The sequence below is a fragment of the Tachypleus tridentatus genome, chromosome 10 (assembly GCF_004210375.1).
Source record: "Tachypleus tridentatus isolate NWPU-2018 chromosome 10, ASM421037v1, whole genome shotgun sequence".
In the NCBI taxonomy this organism is placed as follows: Eukaryota; Metazoa; Arthropoda; class Merostomata; order Xiphosura; family Limulidae; genus Tachypleus; species Tachypleus tridentatus.
The window spans coordinates 112981871-112994490 of NC_134834.1; positions in this window are offsets into that span (position 1 = coordinate 112981871).

Below are 12620 nucleotides of genomic sequence, written 5' to 3' on the forward strand. Positions count from 1 at the left end.
TTTTTGTCTGAGTGCAAAGATCTTTTTTTAACGTTATTGCAAAATGTCTAAATCAATAGAAATTCTGAAAATAATTAATTAATTAAAGCATGGTTTCACGAACGTTCCATGAGGTGTACAATGTGCCATTATGAACATTTCTTCAGAACTTAGCTGATACTAAAACTAGCCATTTCTGGCTCCCAAACTATCTAACTTGACACTTGTTGAATCTTAACCTGTCTGACTGACTGACTCCCACCGTAGCTGATCCTCACTGTCTCTAGATCCCACCGTAGCTGTGGCCCGACAAAGCCAGACAGTTAAGGCACTCGTCTCGTAATCCGAGGGCCACGGGTTCGAATTCCCGTCGTACCAAACATGCTTGCCCTTTCAGTCGGGAGTGTTATAATGTTTCGGTCAATCCCACTATTCGCTGGTAAAAAGAGTTGGCGGTGGACGGTGATGACTTCCCTCTGGTGTTACACTGCTAAAGTAGGAACAGCTAGTGCAACTGAACCTTCGTGTAGCAAAATTCAAAAACAAATAAACATATCAACCTGCATCTGCTCCTCAGCACAACTAACACTTAATGTAAGCAAGAGTTAACCTACACCTGGTCCTCAGCACAACTAACACTTAATGTGCTAGAGTTAACCTACACCTGGTTCTCAACGTATCTAACACTAATGTCAGACTGCGTATTATTTTAATGATAAATGGGAACCATTAAAACAAAACCTTCAAGACATATTAACAACAGCTATAGTTAACAATATTCGTTCGTCCTATAGCATTACTGAATAAGATTCAGGTGTAAGAGTACAAGTGGTTTCGTATTAAACATTTAAATACGAAATATTTAATTTTATGTAATATAGTATTTATATCAAACAAATATTTGAATTACAAGTTGCATGAAAATTAAGCTATTTTCTTTCTTATTATAGCAATGCAATTAAAATATTCTTAAAAAAGTAAAATGTTGAAACAGGAGCGAAAACATTAAACTGGTAAACATCTGCACAAATACTTGTAAACTTCTTTTATTAATTGTTTTTTTAGTATTTGAAAACAAAAGCAATATATTTAAGTCTTCAAAGATTTCGCACAAGTCCACAACTAAAATAAACGGTTAGACAATGGGTTATTATTACAACAATATCAATATCAAATACCAACTTTTCAGATAATGCGTTATTATTACAACTGTAAAATAGCCAGACAGTCACCTTGATGTCAACTGGTTATTATTACAACAATATGATAACCAGTTAGTCACTTCGTATATTTTGAACGCTCTTGTAAAGTTTGATGTTCAGACATACTTTCTCACGTGACAGGATATACAACTGATTAGCTTGTGAGCTCCATCTCCCTACGCGGCAGGTGTTCTCTTGGGTCTGAGGCCCTGTTCCAAACTCAATTCTTGAGTTGTAATTGTATACCAGTTTCTAATTGAGTGTGTTTTGTCAACCCCTGTAGCATTAATGTTAAAATTCCTTATATAACACAGAATATGAAATCTCAAATAATGTAGCTGTGGACTAAATAATACACTATGGTAGTAGAAATAATCATCGGTCTGTGTTTCTGACTATTAGAAGAGTTGGAACCGTAGTTTATTTATATTACTGTATAATATTTTTCTGACAGCTGTAATTTGATGTACGTCCTTCCATGGTGGGTCAGGTGTGGTTTTGTGTTTTTATGTGCTTGGACTTCGGAAATCGCATTCTATTGCTGAAAACACTCGTTTCGTACCTTTTGGTGTTGAGAAAGTCAAGTCTTAATATGTTATCGAATATTGAGGGGAAGACTGGCTGTCTTTCCTCTGAATTACGGTTTACCAAAGTGTGAATATGTGAGCTGTGGTTGCCAGCAGTGTAAGACACAGTTTAGTTTATCTGTGGAAAATGAAAAGAACAAAACATATCTTCTAAAACGTAAATAAACATGGCCAGGTGGTCAGGACGCTCAACTCGTATTCTTAAGGTCGCAGGCTCGAATCCCCGCCTACACACCAAATATGCTCGCCCTTTCCTCATCGTAATGCAACGGCCAGTCTCAATATTCGTTAGTAAAGAGTAGCCCAAGAGTTGGTAAGGCTGGTGATGACTAGGTGCCTTCCCTCTGGTATTACACTGCTAAATTAGGGATAGCTAGCGCAGATAGCCCTCCTGTAGCTTTGAGCGAAATTAAAACAAACTAAACAATCTAAATAAAGAATGTGAGTTATTTAAAATCGTACATTTTAATAGCCCCGCCTATCGGGATCTTCCTTGTTAGTGTAATATAAGATGTGGACACCGAATTGCGTTTTGTATATTATTATTACAATTTCTAGGATATTTTGATGTAGAATGAAAGTTAGGATGATATCTTTAAACACATTGTAGCGTCACGAAAATGTTTGGATACAACTGCAGTTTAGTTAGGTGTATCACTTCGGAATTATAGACGTCTATGCACGAGTAATGCTCGCGAGGTTTTCTATGAAAATTCTGAAATAATTGACTATCATTTCAGAGTTCAACGGTAATATTTACCTAGAAAACGTTCCCCTAACGGTGTATTTTTAATGTATTGGTAAAAAAACTTTCAAAATGGTATTCATAAACCCATATCAAGTTAAGCAGCCCTATACAAATAATGACCAGTTTTCTTTCTTCAAGATATTTTTAAAATTCGTATCACTTCGTAACTTGGTGTGTTTCTTTCCTTGAAGCTTCACACATATAATTTAACTTTTTAAATTATTCCCAATGAATGAACAAAACCACTAATATGATTTTAATGTCTATTATCGATACTATTTTAACTGTTTCACCTCCAGGCCTTATCTTAATATAACTCAAAAGTCCTGTTTATTCGATGACTCTGGATTAGCAGCTCATTTTTCTGACGAACTACACCTGCCTGGATTCAGTTACGGACAATGTTTCAGTCTCTACGAGTACAAGAGGAATCCAATAAATCTAATTACTAGAAGTTACAGAGGGCGTTTAAAGTAATAAAAAATAAAGAATTAGCGTAAAATCTCGGAAAAAAGTAAATTCTAGTGATAATATTAACACTAAAAGAATAATAGTTGTAGTTTTCACTAGGTAAACTAATACAGATAACATGTGATTTGTGCGAAGGGTGTTTTGGACCTGAGTTCTAGGAGCAAAGGGGATAAATTTCTCAGCTTATTTATTATTTTAAAACTGTTATGATATTCTAGTTACTAGTGATACCACCAGGTGTCACTAGTAAGCAAAGTCCTAACACCGCTTGACTAGTTTAATCAACTTTAATAATTTGTAAAAAAAAGACGTTCTGAATAAAGACCCAAAAACTGAATAATTTAAGTAGCTATTGTAGTTTTCTATGCATTCGCGAAAGCCTACAAAATATTTCTCTCTCTCACACACACATTAGCACAGAGTTAATTATCAACATTTCATTCGTTTTAAAAATTCACCATCAAATATGAATCTTAGTTCAGTTGAACATAATACATTTTATTTATTTTTACCAAAATCATGAGCTTCAAATTTATATATTTCCATTCATGTTTATTTGATAAATAATTCGACGCGAAATATATATATCTATATAAATTGTTCAAACTGATTTTAAAAAAAAGTCTGACTTGCCACGATAAACATCCATAAATATTGAACGCAAAATTGCACATGAGAAAAACATAGTTGTTTTGATGACACACTTATAGATAGTTACATACTTAACAGATGAATATAAAACAGAGATATAAATGCAGATGTAAAAACACTAGAGAGACACGAATCCCGATTTTAGTGTTGTAACTTCGTAAACTCAACTTTACCACACAACAACGATGAGAAACAGTTTATTAGAAAGACATAAGTAAATATTTTACAATAGAAAACCAGGACGCCAAACACAATGTTAAACAATCAAGTCACAGTAAAGTTATTACAGGTTTAACAAAATCTTGTACATTTGTTACTTACAGTAAAGTTATTACAGGTTTAACAAAATCTTGTACATTTGTTACTCACAGTAAAGTTATTACAGGTTTAACAAAATCTTGTACATTTGTTACTTACAGTAAAGTTATTACAGGTTTAACAAAACCTTGTACATTTGTTACTCACAGTAAAGTTATTACAGGTTTAACAAAATCTTGTACATTTGTTACTCACAGTAAAGTTATTACAGGTTTAACAAAATCTTGTACATTTGTTACTTACAGTAAAGTTATTACAAGTTTAACAAAATCTTGTACATTATTTTCAAATCAAACTAACTACATATATACATAAAATACATACAATTATTTTCCAATCACATTAGATACCTACAGAGGTAAAACAGGTATCATTATTTTGTAATCAAACTAACTACCTACACAGGTAAAATAGGTATCATTATTTTGTAATCAAACTAACTACTTACACAGGTAAAACTGGTATCATTATTTTGTAATCAAGCTAATTACCTACACAGATATCAGTTATTAGAATTTCTAATTAAACTAACTACCTACATAGATAAAACTCATATCATTATTTCTAATCACACTAACTGCCTACAGAGACAAAAGATATATCATTATTTTTTAATCAAACATACCAACTACAATGATAAAGTACATATAATTATTTTCTAACCAAGCTAATTACCTATGTAGATAAAACACATATCATTTTTTTCTTTCCAAACTAGCTACCTACACAGATAAAACATGTATCATTGTTTTCTTATCAAACTAACTACTTCCAAAGATAAAACAGATAATATTATTTTCCAATCAAGCTAACTACCTGTAGAAATAGAACACATATCATTATTTTATAAGAAAACTATCTACATAGAAAAAACACACAATTTCCATACAAACTAGTTACCTATACAGATAAAACACATGATTTTTTAAAATCAAACTAACTACCTATTGAGATAAAAGATATATCATTATTTTAATCAAACTTATGAACTACATCAATAATATATAAATCATTATTTCCTAATCAAGCTAACTACCTACACAAATAAAACAGTTATCACTGTTTTCTACTAAAAAATAAACTACGTACATAAATCAAACAAGTCTTGTTATTTTCTAATCAAACCAACTACCTACACAAATAAATAAACAGGTATCATTATTTTATATTCAAGCTAACTGCCTATGTAAATCTATAAATAGGTATCACTATGTTCTCAAAACCCTACAGAGATGGAACACATAAATATTTTCTAATCAAACTAAGTACCTACACAGATAAAACACATATCGATATTTTCTAATAAAACTAACTACCTACACAGATAAATATGGTATCACTATTTTCTAATCAAACTAACAATATACAGTGATAAAACCCAAGATTATGAAAAGTAACTTATAAGTGAACTACATGAACTGTAAATTAAGTTTATACAACCTGGCCATGCGGTTAGGTCGCTCGAGAAGCAATCTACGACCCATCAAATATGCTCACCCTTTCAGTCGTGAGGTCATTGTAAAGTCAGGTCAATCATACTATTCGTTGGTAAAAGTGTAAGAATAACTAGCTGCTTTTTCTGTAGTGTTGCTAAATTAGGAATGGTTACTGCAGATTTCTCTCTTGTAGATTTGCGCGAAATTCAAAATGAAACAAACTAAACATCAAATACGAAACCAAACATCCACAGATGTCACCAGTACAGCTGGACTCAACTCACTAATTATACCATTTCTCGTGATCTACAAGACATTTGTACTGGGATGAAATGTGTCCTACAAATATGACTAATAAATTTCAATATGGAAGTTAACTGGCACCCACCATAAAACACCTAAATCACAAGTGGATTGGCACTCACACTGAAACACCTAAATCACAAGTTGATTGGCACTCACACTAAAACACCTATATTTAAAAGTTTCTTGCGTGTCAGTAACAGGCGTACATGTTACCACAACACGAACATAAAGCTAGAAATTAAACACTTTATATACCTTTATATATCACAGTTATCACGAGAGTATTTGAAATAATATTGATAGCTAACGTTACATTAAATATTTCAGAACATCCAAGCGTAACCTGGTTCACCCAGAACATTCCAACATACGCTAAAAGAACCTAGAAAAACGTAGTTCATGACGTGCATTCTAGCACAACCTGGTTCACCCAAAACATTCCAATATACGCTAAAAGAACCTAGTATAACGAAGTTCATGACGTGCATTCTAGCACGACCTGGTTCACCCAGAACATTCCAATATACGCTAAAACAACCTAGTATAACGTAGTTCATGACGTGCATTCTAGTATATCATACAATATTCTAGTCTAACTTATTTCACTTAGAACATTCGAATCTACCACACAACATCCCAGTATAACATGGTTCATTCAGATCATGTTCGTATAACATGGTTTACCACAACATTTCAAGTTCTTCTGTACAAAATTTCATTGTAACCTATTACACTATGTACCACAAATTATGTTCCTGGATAGTATGTGTGTTATTACACTATGTACCACAAATTATGTTCTTTGATAGTATGTGTTATTATACTATGTACCACAAATTATGTTCTTTGATAGTATGTGTTATTATACTATGTACCACAAATTATGTTCCTGGATAGTATGTGTTATTACACTATGTAACACAAATTATGTTCCTGGATAGTATGTGTTATTACACTATGTACCACAAATTATGTTCCTTGATAGTATGTGTTATTACACAATGTTCCTTGATAGTATGTGTTATTATACTATGTACCACAAATTATGTTCCTGGATAGTATGGGTTATTACACTATGTACCACAAATTATGTTCCTGGATAGTATGTGTTATTACACTATGTACCACAAATTATGTTCCTTGATAGTATGTGTTATTACACTATGTAACACAAATTATGTTCCTTGATAGTATGTGTTATTACACTATGTACCACAAATTATGTTCCTTGATAGTATGTGTTATTATACTATGTACCACAAATTATGTTCCTGGATAGTATGTGTTATTACACTATGTACCACAAATTATGTTCCTGGATAGTATGTGTTATTACACTATGTAACACAAATTATGTTCCTGGATAGTATGTGTTATTACACTATGTACCACAAATTATGTTCCTTGATAGTATGTGTTATTACACAATGTACCACAAATTATGTTCCTGGATAGTATGTGTTATTACACTATGTAACACAAGTTATGTTCCGTGATAGTGTGTTTATTACACAATGTACCACAAATTATGTTCCTTGATAGTATGTGTTATTACACTATGTACCACAAATTATGTTCCTTGATAGTATGTGTTATTACACTATGTATCACAAATTATGTTCCTTGATAGTATGTGTTATTACACTATGTAACACAAATTATGTTCCTGGATAGTATGTGTTATTACACTATGTAACACAAATTATGATCCTGGATATTATGTGTTATTACACTATGTACCACAAATTATGTTCCTGGATAGTATGTGTTATTACACTATGTACCACAAATTATGTTCCTGGATAGTATGTGTTATTACACTATGCACCACAAATTATGTTCCTGGATAGTATGTGTTATTATACTATGTAACACAAATTATGTTCCTGGATAGTATGTGTTATTACACTATGTACCACAAATTATGTTCCTGGATAGTATGTGTTATTTCTTAATTGCTTATGTTGTAAAAGTAAGAAAATGTCCATGATTCCCTTTAAACTTTGCTTTTGTGACCTGGATAATGAAATTTAGAAATTAATGTATTTTCTTTGTAAAATAGGAAAATTTACACATTTTCATTTAGATAAGGTCTGAGTAAAACAACATATGAAATCAAGATTTACATGTATTTATACTAAAGTTATATAAAAAATGTTTAGAAGCGAGTAGTTTTTGAGATTTACGACTGTAATATAAATCACTTTCACATATCAACCCCAAATATAGTCTCCCATCATGTTTTTGTTATACGCTCCCAGGTCACATGTTTTCATTGTACGCTCCAGGTCACAAAAGCAATTCTGAAATAACACTTTCTGCCCAGGAGTAAGAAAATTTTGTAAACATGTGATTCGATGAAGTTACATAGTGTGATTCGATGAAGTTACGTTACATGACAAATCGAAACTGTATGTGTTGTCATCCTTTATTATGTTGTATGGACCCTTATGTATTGTTATCTAAATGTAACTAATATGGTCCGTTCTCATGTAATGGGTAACACCCCTTGTCATAAACGCTCCGTAGAGTAAAACTTATCACCTGTAATAGGGTAACACCCTTATTATGGTCATAAACGCTCCGTTGAGTAAAACGTATCACCTATAATAGGGTAACATCCTTTATTATGGTCATAAACGCCCCGTAGAGTAAAACTTATCACCTGTAATAGGATAACACCCCTTATTATGGTCATAAACGCTCCGTAGTGTAAAACGTATCACCTATAATAGGTAACATCCCTTATTATGGTCATAAACGCTCCGTAGAGTAAAACTTATCACCTGTAATAGGGTAACACCCCTTATTATTGTCATAAACGCTCCGTAGAGTAAAACTTATCACCTGTAATAGGGTAACACCCCTTATTATGGTCATCATAACCGGACTTTCTTTTCCACCTATCTGAGAAAATGAGTTTGTCCGTCATAGTTTGGTCCACTAGTTTTAAAATTAGAATCTCGTGATTAAACATGTTAGGTGAAACCGGTTCATAGTGACGTCATATAGATGTTACGTATATTGTCCAATGAGGTTATAGAATACATTTCACGAAATTATGGATGATGCGCCGTCTAATGGTTAGCATACCAGACATCTGAACTGAAGTTACGTGGCTTCCTTCCCGTTACGGTAGAAAAATACACATATCTACATATATAGAAAAAATACACACATCCAGATATATAGAGAAAATGTGTGTGTGTGTTTTTCTTATAGCAAAGCCACATCAGGCTATCTACTCAGCCCACCGAGAGGAATCGAACCCTGATTTTAGGGTTGTAAATCGGGAGACATACCGCTATACTAGCGTGGAGCATAGAAAAATACACACATTCAGATATATAGAAAAAAAGCGAACGAGATGAAATAAAGAAATTAGACTTTGGAAACAATTTATCTTGAAGAAACCGTGGTTACTTTTGAAGACAATTCATCTTGAAGAAACCGTGGCTACTTTTGGAGACAATTCATCTTAAAGAAACCGTGGTTACTTTTGGAGACAATTCATCTTGAAGAAACCGTGGCTACTTTTGGAGACAACTCATCTTGAAGAAACCGTGGCTACTTTTGGAGACAATTCATCTTAGAGAAACCGTGGCTACTTTTGGAGACAATTCATCTTAAGGAAACCGTGGTTACTTTTGGAGACAATTCATCTTAAAGAAATCATGGTTGTATTTTATTTCCTCCTTGATGTTTCAAGAAATTGTTTGTTTTGTTTGTTTGTTTGTTTTAATTTCGCGCAAAGCTACAGAAGGGCTATCTGCGCTAGGCGCCCCTAATTTTGCAGTGCAAGACTAGAGGGAAGGCAGTTGGTCATCACCACCCACCGCAAACCCTTGGGCTACTCTTTTACCAACGAATAGTGGGAATTCTCCGTCACATTATAACGCCCCACGGCTGAAAGGGCGAGCATGATTGGTGCGACAAGGATTCGGACCCGCGACCCTCAGATTACGAGTCGAATGCCTTAACCCACCTGGCCATGCCGGGCGTTTGAAAAAATTTCCGTATAGAGTCTGGAACAAACCTATCGGTTTATAATAACTAAAAAAAACACCTTCTGAAAGGACACAATACACGAGAACAGAATCTAAAATGAGATGTAACCACGAAAATTGATAAAGATGGTGAATAAAAATTATATTGACAATACAAAAGCAAATTTATAAAGTAAAAGGAAATGACTTAAACAGTTCTTAACGTTCTAAATGGAAGTTATTTTTTTGAACATTCTGAAAAGTTGAAACATTTTTCAGAACTCAAGCAGTTTAAAGAACCAAACCTGAAAATGATTTATTTATCGATTGTGGTTCTTTTATCGGTGTTTAGAGCATGTCTAGCACTTTAAAGTGCTCAGGTGAAAAATCAGCTTTGTTGAAGTGCAGGTTTATCTTGCTCTTTAATTAAGATCTATCACTCTCTTTACACTGTTCAACCAACGTAGCCAAGAAAGCTGACTGACCCATTCCATCCTCTTCCAATGTCACTTCTGGACATCTCATCCGAAATCGGATAGAAACAAAAGGAAGAGAAACTGGTGTTATAATGAGGGACAATAGAGAATGTTATCTTGAAATCTTTTCAGATAGAAGGGCCTATATATAAGACATCTGGCCTAATTATCAGTTCAACAGCTGTGCCGAAACAACTGTTAGGCTATTTTATATCGATCTGTAATTATCAAGTTCCTGTAATATATATGCTATATCGATCTGTAATTATCAAGTTCCTGTAACATATATGTTATATCGATCTGTAATTATCAAGTTCCTGTAACATATATGTTATATCGATCTGTAATTATCAAGTTCCTGTAATATATATGTATTCAGTTATTTAAATGTTAGATCATTTACTTCTAAAAGATCTAACGTTTAAAGAAACAAAGATAGAGTGACTTCTTTACTGACAATAGTTGTTTAACTTTATGAATGCTGTAGGAAAGTTTAGCTAGAAGAAAGCACGTCCACTGGTGAGTCTGACCAATTTTCCAAATTCATTTGATGTTTTAACAGAATATTTGAAAAGTTTAACCGATACATTAACTGTTGTACTATCACGTTATTTGTGGTTTGAACCTTTAATTATGCGTAATGTAACAGTGCTTTTCACATTACGTTTCTGAACAAGACAAGTAATCGGTGTTGCATTTTAGGCAGATGTTCGAGTCCAGCTAGAATCTGTTAAGTAACGTGTGAAAGGAAATTCATCATTATAGTGAAGAGACGACGAGTCAGGGCTGTTCAGAAGAGTTATGAAAGTCGATAATAAAACTATTCGAAATATTCATTTACGTTGAGCTGTTTCTATCAAAAGTATTTGTTGAAATCATTACGTGTTTTAATATACCATTTATAGCCATTGGTTAATGGTTTACTGGGGAAAAGCCTACTATTAGGGAATTGTACGATGAGGCATGCGTAAAATTATTAAACGAAAAGGCTTCACATACGTACTTTTCACAGCACTTGTGGAGAATGTTGACCATTTCAACCGTATTCGTCAGGTTGTATCTGTTGCTTTATGTTAAAGGTGAGAACACCACACACTTGGATCAAGGGGATCATTTAACAAGTGAAGAGCGTGCAAGGCGAGATTTCTCAAAACACGCGATGACCTAAACACTACTTCCAGATATAGCCGAGTTATAAAAGTGACAGTCAATTCCAGTGTTAGGCGAAGCCGTTTTCGTTGTTTGCCGTCCGCCATCTGGTGTTTAATTCAATTTTAGAGGCTATTACATTTGTATCCTATGGTTTCTCTAACTTATTTGTTTAGTCAGACGCCGAGACCCGGCATAGCCAGATGGGTTAAGGCGTTCGACTCGTAATCTGAGGGTCGCAGGTTCGAATCTCCGTCGCACCAAACATTCTCGCCTTTTCAGCTTTGGAGGCGTTATAATGTGACGGTCAATCCCACTATTCGTTGATTAAAGAATAGCCCAAGAGTTGGCGATGAGTGGTGATGACTAGCTGCCTTCCCTCTAGGTTTACACTGCTAAATTAGGGACGGCTAGCGCAGATAGCCATCGTGTAGCTTTGCAAGAAATTCCAAAACAAACAAGTTCAGATCCCATTATAGTTGAACATTTTATATTCCAATTGTGAATTTCTTATCATAGATTATTGAAAAATAATTTTATGCAAAAAATTCAGGGCCTCTTTATATTGACATATTACTTGTCAGTAAAGAGAGAATAGGTTGAATGTACATCAACCATCACTAAAGGATCATGGGAAAGTACTGACTTGTAACACATTCTTACAATTTCTGCAATATCACAAACACCTAGAAGTTAATGATATAATAAGAGTTGGTCCATCGTCCATTGTAAAACTGGACCGTTTTGTTCAACTTGTTGGCATTTCCAAGTTGGATGTTGGACAAAAGAGAAAACGTTTTGGAAGAAACTTTAGAACTTAAATACAACAAAATAAGACCAGCATGGAAACATAACATTGAAGTAAGAACATACCATGGAAACATAACACTGAAGTAAGAACATACCATGGAAACATAACATTGAAGTAAGAACATATCATGAAAACGTAACATTGAAGTAAAACATATCATGGAAACATAACATTAAAGTAAAAACATACCATAAAAACATAACATTGAAGTAAAACATACCATGGAAACATAACATTGAAATGAGAACGTACCATGGAAACATAACACTGAAGTAAGAAAATAAGTAAGAAGATACCATGGAAACATAACATTGAAGTAAAAAAATACCATGAAAACGTAACATTGAAGTAAAAACATACCATGGAAACATAACACTGAAATAAGAAAAATACCAAGGAAACATAACATTGAAATAAGAAAATACCATGGAAACATAACATTGAAGTAAAAAATACCATGAAAACGTAACATTGAAGTAAAAATATACCATGAAAACGTA